This window comes from Miniopterus schreibersii, assembly GCF_964146895.1.
Source record: "Miniopterus schreibersii genome assembly, chromosome: 1".
Taxonomy (NCBI): Eukaryota; Metazoa; Chordata; class Mammalia; order Chiroptera; family Miniopteridae; genus Miniopterus; species Miniopterus schreibersii.
Genome location: NC_138101.1, coordinates 179,242,871 through 179,248,895, shown reverse-complemented (window position 1 = coordinate 179,248,895; position 6,025 = coordinate 179,242,871). Strand labels below are relative to the sequence as shown.

Here is a 6,025-nt window from a genome sequence, read left to right as displayed (position 1 = left end):
ATGGGGATCGAGCATGCAACCCGGGCATGTGCCCTGACCGAGAATCAAACTGTGACCTCCCGGTTCATGGGTCAACCACTGAGACACACCAGCTGGGCTTATAGGCTTTTTTGATCATCACACAACCTTAGAAAAATCTATTTCTTCTCTGAATGTAATTGTGGACCTTGAAAATGTAAACTTCCACACATGATATGTTAAGTGAACTGAAACACACAGAATGTTTTTCACTTTCCAAGTCACTTTATTTCAAGATGACAACCTTGGGATGAATAGCTGTAGGATGATGCCATTCTCAGAGTGATTCTTGATCGTTTCTCCCAGTAAGTGCCAATGTGATTTTTCTCCATTGTGTAGGTTCCAGTTAGCATTTAGTAAAGTTCAGGGGATTCTGTTTCTTTCCCAGTTTACTTTTTACCCCTTCTTTCATCATCACCTTCATCATCATCTTCAGTTAAGTATGTAAGCCAACCCAAAATGAATGCAAGCAGTAAAAGGGCTGATCGAATAAGGAGCGCAACTAGGGCGTGGTTTACATTAACACTTATTTTGCCGCGAACACCTGGTTCTCTGTCAGGTGCAGGGCCACTGTCCACACTACCACCTGGTCCTGTTTGGTTACATCCTGGTGGATTCCACCCTCGTTGACAGTGACAATGTTTCTTATTGTTGCACACCCCTCTGAAATTGCATGTCTTGACATCACAATCATAACCCATGTCTGCATGAAAAGTACACTTCTGTTTCACACAAAATTTTCCTGGCCCACATGTTGCACCATCCATTACAAGTCCGAGAGCTGGTTCTTCTGAGCCAAGGTGCAGATCATATCCAAAGCATACTTCTTGTTGAACATCTTTTACTATTATGTGACGAAATGTAATATGATCACCTCCACCAGGTACTTCCGGGACATTACGACAGTGCAACATTCCGCAAAAAACATCATCTGGTTCACATTTCCCAGTTACTTTTCCGTAAGGGACGTTCACCAACCCACAGTTTCCAAATCGGTCACCTCTTGCATTCAATTGCTTATAGCACGCTGGAGAACCATCTCTTACTTGGTAGCCAAAAAGGGCCTGACACTGCATATCATGGTCACTACAGTTTCCGCTCACACAAACGGCTAATCCTGAACACGGGGTTCCATCCTGGATATAAACATCTTCTGGACAAAGAGCCGTTTTTCCGTCACAGTATTCTGCTAGATCACAAATGCCAGACCTCTCCCTACAAATCCATCCAGGTTTAGCAGGTTTACAATTCAAACAGCAACCTCCTCCACTGCACTGACTGCCAAGGGAGAGGGCACAATTGGTCTCACAACATTTATCTTTAGCACAGTCTCTAAAGGTGCCACAGTCACATTCTTCCCTCTCATTTATGATCTGGTCACCACAACGAGGAGCTATATAAGGAAAATTACCATATGGTTCATTTTTATGAGCCAGACAGTTGGGAAAGACAGCCAGACGAAACTGGAGTGCGAGATAAGAACAGTTGCTAAACATATCAAAAAGACCTGGCTTAGGAACCATGACACACAAGGTCCTTCGAAAACATCTACATCCGGGTTTATCATGTAGGATGCCTAAACCATGACCAAGTGCATGTGCTGAAATAGAGGCAGCTAAAAATATATGATAATTTGCTACAAATACAGCCATTGCCCCCCAGTTGGGGTTGCATACGCCATTGTCGTGGCTAAAATATATATCTCTAACCAATTTATGTCCTGTAAGAAGCAATGAAGTATCATGAGGAATTTCTTTATAAAACCTCCAAAATTTCCACAAAGCAAACTGTTCTACAATTTTGTAAGAATTCTCACGACGGGTTACGTCCGTAGGATCCCTATGTTGCCATATGCACATAACGCGTATGTGGATGACTAGTTGATTTTGAATATAAATGGTATGCATTATGTTATTTATCATCACCACATTCTCTATTACCTGTGTCATATTACGGGACATCATGTATAATGAGCTTGTAACTGTATAGTGAAGTTTCGCGTATTGCTTATGGGTCCACCACAAATACACGGGCACAGCTCTAGGGTTTTCAGCAACCATTCCCTCTTCATATGCTAGATCACCATCTTCTTCTTCAATCTTACACCTTTCATTCTCTGCTGACTGTTCTTCTGACACAAGCAGAGAAACCACATGCTCAAACTTGGAAGAATCCTCCAGTGGTTTGATTTCGTAAGTGAAGTCATCCACCTGCAGCATGCCACGCAGACCCCCACGGCAGGTGTCCAGCGTGCCCATGGACCCGGGAACTCCTTCCAGGTAGCTGTAGTAGTAGCAGTCTCGAGGGACAAAGGGGTAGTCCTCCTCCATGGCACCTTGGTCATTATCGGTGATAACAGGAAACTGTCTGGGCAGCAAGTTCTTCTTGACCTTCATGTGAACCACATGCCTACGGCCCCTGAAGTGAATCCTGTACGACAGCTGGTCTTGCACCCCAGCTCCACCCACCCTGTGGGACACCTTCCTGGGGATCACAATTTCAGAGGAAGTGAAGCGCCATCCTGGCAGGGCATGGGAGCAGCAGACCTGGGACAGGAGCAGCCAGAGTAGAGGCAGCCAGAGATCACCTGTCAGGTGGGCCTGGGCCCAGGCAGGCCCCATGAGTGAGGCAGCCTGTGACCAAAGAAACTGCAGGCAAGTGGGAGGCAGGCAAGACTAACCTGCAACAGCACCTTTCCCAGCTGTGTAGTCAGGAGGAGAGCAGAGAGAGACTGGAGGTCTGGCACCCCCAGAGAGGTGGAGCAGGGAGGGGGCAGCTATTACATAACAATGGCGCATTCATCAGGGGAGGCTGTGCTCAGGGATCCAAGGAGCCTGCGCTGAAAGGTCGCTTGGTCTCTTGGAAAAGACCCAGGGGAAGAATAAGTGGATTTCCTGGTGAGATGTGTGATCTTTAAAAACGGAATCCCACACGACTGAGCGTGAAAACAGAGAACTCACCCTTGAGAGAATGAGGTACAGGAACGGGCCCACCCAAGGGAATACACAGTCTGCATCGCTTATCAAATTTTTAGTAGCAGCTACCCTCGTAGTGTGTGAGAGAGCCTACTGAAGACATGGCCAAAATGCCAGCCCTGAAACACTACTCTGGACGGACAGAGCGCCCTCCTTCGGCGTGCAGTGTCTGTGTTAAATCAGAGACCGCTATGTGGTGCTGTACATCCGTTACGCAGAACACATGGGACCAGGAACCAAGGAGTAGGAGCTGGGTGGCCCAGTTTCCATTCCTCTTACTGACCCACTGGCGGCTGTTCCGCTGCCCTCCCTGCACCTGTGTAGTCTCCAGGGCTACAGGTCTTGGCCCACAGGGGATGTTCTTTTGTGACAGTTTTAAGACACATGGTGGCTTTTTGCCTTAAGCTTGGTGGACATAATACGTCAACATGACATGAAAAGAGAGCATGGTGAGGAGAGTGGAAGCTTCTCTCTCTAAGAATTTTGAGGAGAGAAATATATTCTCACACACTTTATGAAAACTGAATGCATTTGGGCCGAGTTATGGAAAGAAAGTGTAAAGAAATGTCATGAGTAGGAAATTCAGGGCGTATATTAATAGTTTCTTGAAGAGTGAAACCTACATCTACCCTATGTCCCGGCGATTCTAGCCCTAGGAAATTATTCACTGAGTCTTGCACATGAATGTTCATAGCAGCATTATTCATGAATTTATCCCACCACCTGGAACCACCAGCACTTAATACAGCAGTGGATAAAGAAATGGGTATATTAGTGGAATAACCAGTAAATCAGAAGAAAGTTCTGTTATGTGTAAGAACATGGATGTATCTCACAGATACGATGATGAGGAGGAGGAGGAGGATGACGACAGAAAGAAATCAGACCAAAGGAAGTTAATATGTGATTTAATTTCCATAAAGTTTTAGAATAGTCCAGAATCAGTTCTGGGAATAGAATTTAACGTGGTAGTTTCCTGACGTGGGAATGGAGGGAACTTTCTGGAGTGATGGAAAACTTGTGTATCTTGACGGGGGTGTGCTATAGATTGAATGTTTGTGTAGCTCCCAAATTCAAAGGGTGAAATCCTAACCCCCTAGGGGGAAGGCATCAGGCGGTGAGGCCTTTGGGAAGTGATTAGGTCAGGAGGGCAGGGCCCTCAGGAATGGGATTAGTGCCTTTATAAAAGATACCTCAGAGGGATCCCTCACCCCTTCTGCCTGCCTTGTGTGGTTACAGGAAGAAGGTGCCATCTATGAACCAGAAAGCAGTTTTCACCACACACTGAATCTGCTGGTGCCTAGGACTTGGACTTCCCTGCCTCCTGAACTGTGAGAAGTAAACTTCTCTTGTTTAGAAGCCCCCTTGCTCTCTATGGCATTTTGTTATAGCAGCCCAAACAGACTAAGACAGGCTTGTGGTTACAAATCAAAATCCATCACGCTGCACCCTTAAAATCTGTGTATTTTATTGCAATGCTAAGTATGCCTCAGGAAGTTAATTTTGTATAAAAGTTCTGACTTCAGCCTCTTTTTGACCCAGTCTGAAGAAACACATCATTAACTTATCTCACGCACCATCTTCTTTACCTTTTCAAAAATCATTTCAACATTGAATTGCATGTGAATGTACTCAAGTCCATATAGGGAAGTTACCAAGAAGAACTTATCTCATCTGTTTTCTTTTTCTTTTATATATATATATATGTTTCATTGATTTCAGAGAGAGGAAGGGAGCTGGAGAGAGAGAGAGAAACATCAATGAGAGAGAAGAAACATTGATTGGCTGCTTCCTGCACACCCCCTTACTGGGAATCGAGCCCACAACCCTGGGCATGTGCCCTGATTGGGAACCAAACCATGACCTCCTGGTTCATGGGATGGCGAGCCAGGCACCTATTTTCTTCTCTTATGGATCATATCTTTCAGTTGGGAAGAGTAACTCACACATTAATATTTAAATGTTTAAATGTTTTATGCAGCACTGGAAGATTTTTTTCAGTATCAGTGCAATATGGAACATTTGCAAAGTTATAAGCATGCCTTGACCTCAGCCTGAGATGAACTGGCCATGATTAAAAAAAAGATAATTTTAAGAACAAAAAGGACTGTGAATGGTATAAAAATGAATAGAACTAACTGTATTGGTAAGGATTAGAAAAACTGATGAACTCAAACATCAGATATGTATTTTTGGAAAATGGAACAGACAAGAAAGTTCGGCCATTTGGGACAGAGTGATAGTAAGTTACCCATTTTTCATTTATGTTTATTGGGAGGGTATTTGTGAGGACAGGGGTGATACAAGGATGGTAATGTTTGAAAGATAATTAAGCTGCTTTTAGCATTCAGGCCATAGAAAAAGTATAGCCAGGAAAGCTACTACACAATATGTTGCACAAATTCATAGGCTATCTGAATGGTCTGAAGAGGATTGTTCCCATACATGGAGAAATCAGAAATGAGTTAGTTTTGAGTAATCATGTGTGTATGTTTACCCTTTCAAAATTCTTCTTCATTTTATTAAAAAAGCTAAAGTCAGAAAAAAGTCTTTGTGAATTTTTCTTTTGCATCTCACCTGTCAACACTTGTACCAACTTATATTATCTCCTGCTTAAGGGAGGGTAATGTGGGTATTTTGGGAGGAGGAAGGAGGGTGGTAAGTGTGGGGGTATTCAATATGAGAGTTAGGATGTGGTGACAATTGGACGCTGATTCATGTATTTTTCCAATTGAAAAACTGCATGAGATTTTAAACAAATCATGGTTTTAGAGTCAGTAAGATTCTTAAGAATATCATGGACCAGAATATAAATTAATATTTTATAAGCAAAGGTGTACTTATGGTAGAATTAGGCTCTACTATTACAGAAAGAAAAAAAGAAAGAGGTTTGGATATATATGAAAATGAGAGGTAATTCGATGGATTTTGCAATAGTTGTAATTCATACCATTCCCTATGGTGATAAATGAAACAGGACCATGTTTTGCTAAGTGGCAGTCTTGAAACAATTTGTGGGTTTTAATGAACTA

The 6,025-nt window shown here is 43.2% G+C and overlaps 1 pseudogene across 1 annotated transcript; it reads right to left on the bottom strand.

Moving 5' to 3' along the window:
• Positions 1-234: 234 nt before the first annotated feature.
• On the bottom strand, positions 235-2,820 carry LOC308556853 (disintegrin and metalloproteinase domain-containing protein 20 pseudogene; annotated as a pseudogene). The gene has a single exon. The product of its transcript is annotated as a disintegrin and metalloproteinase domain-containing protein 20 pseudogene (transcript).
• Positions 2,821-6,025: the final 3,205 nt, after the last annotated feature.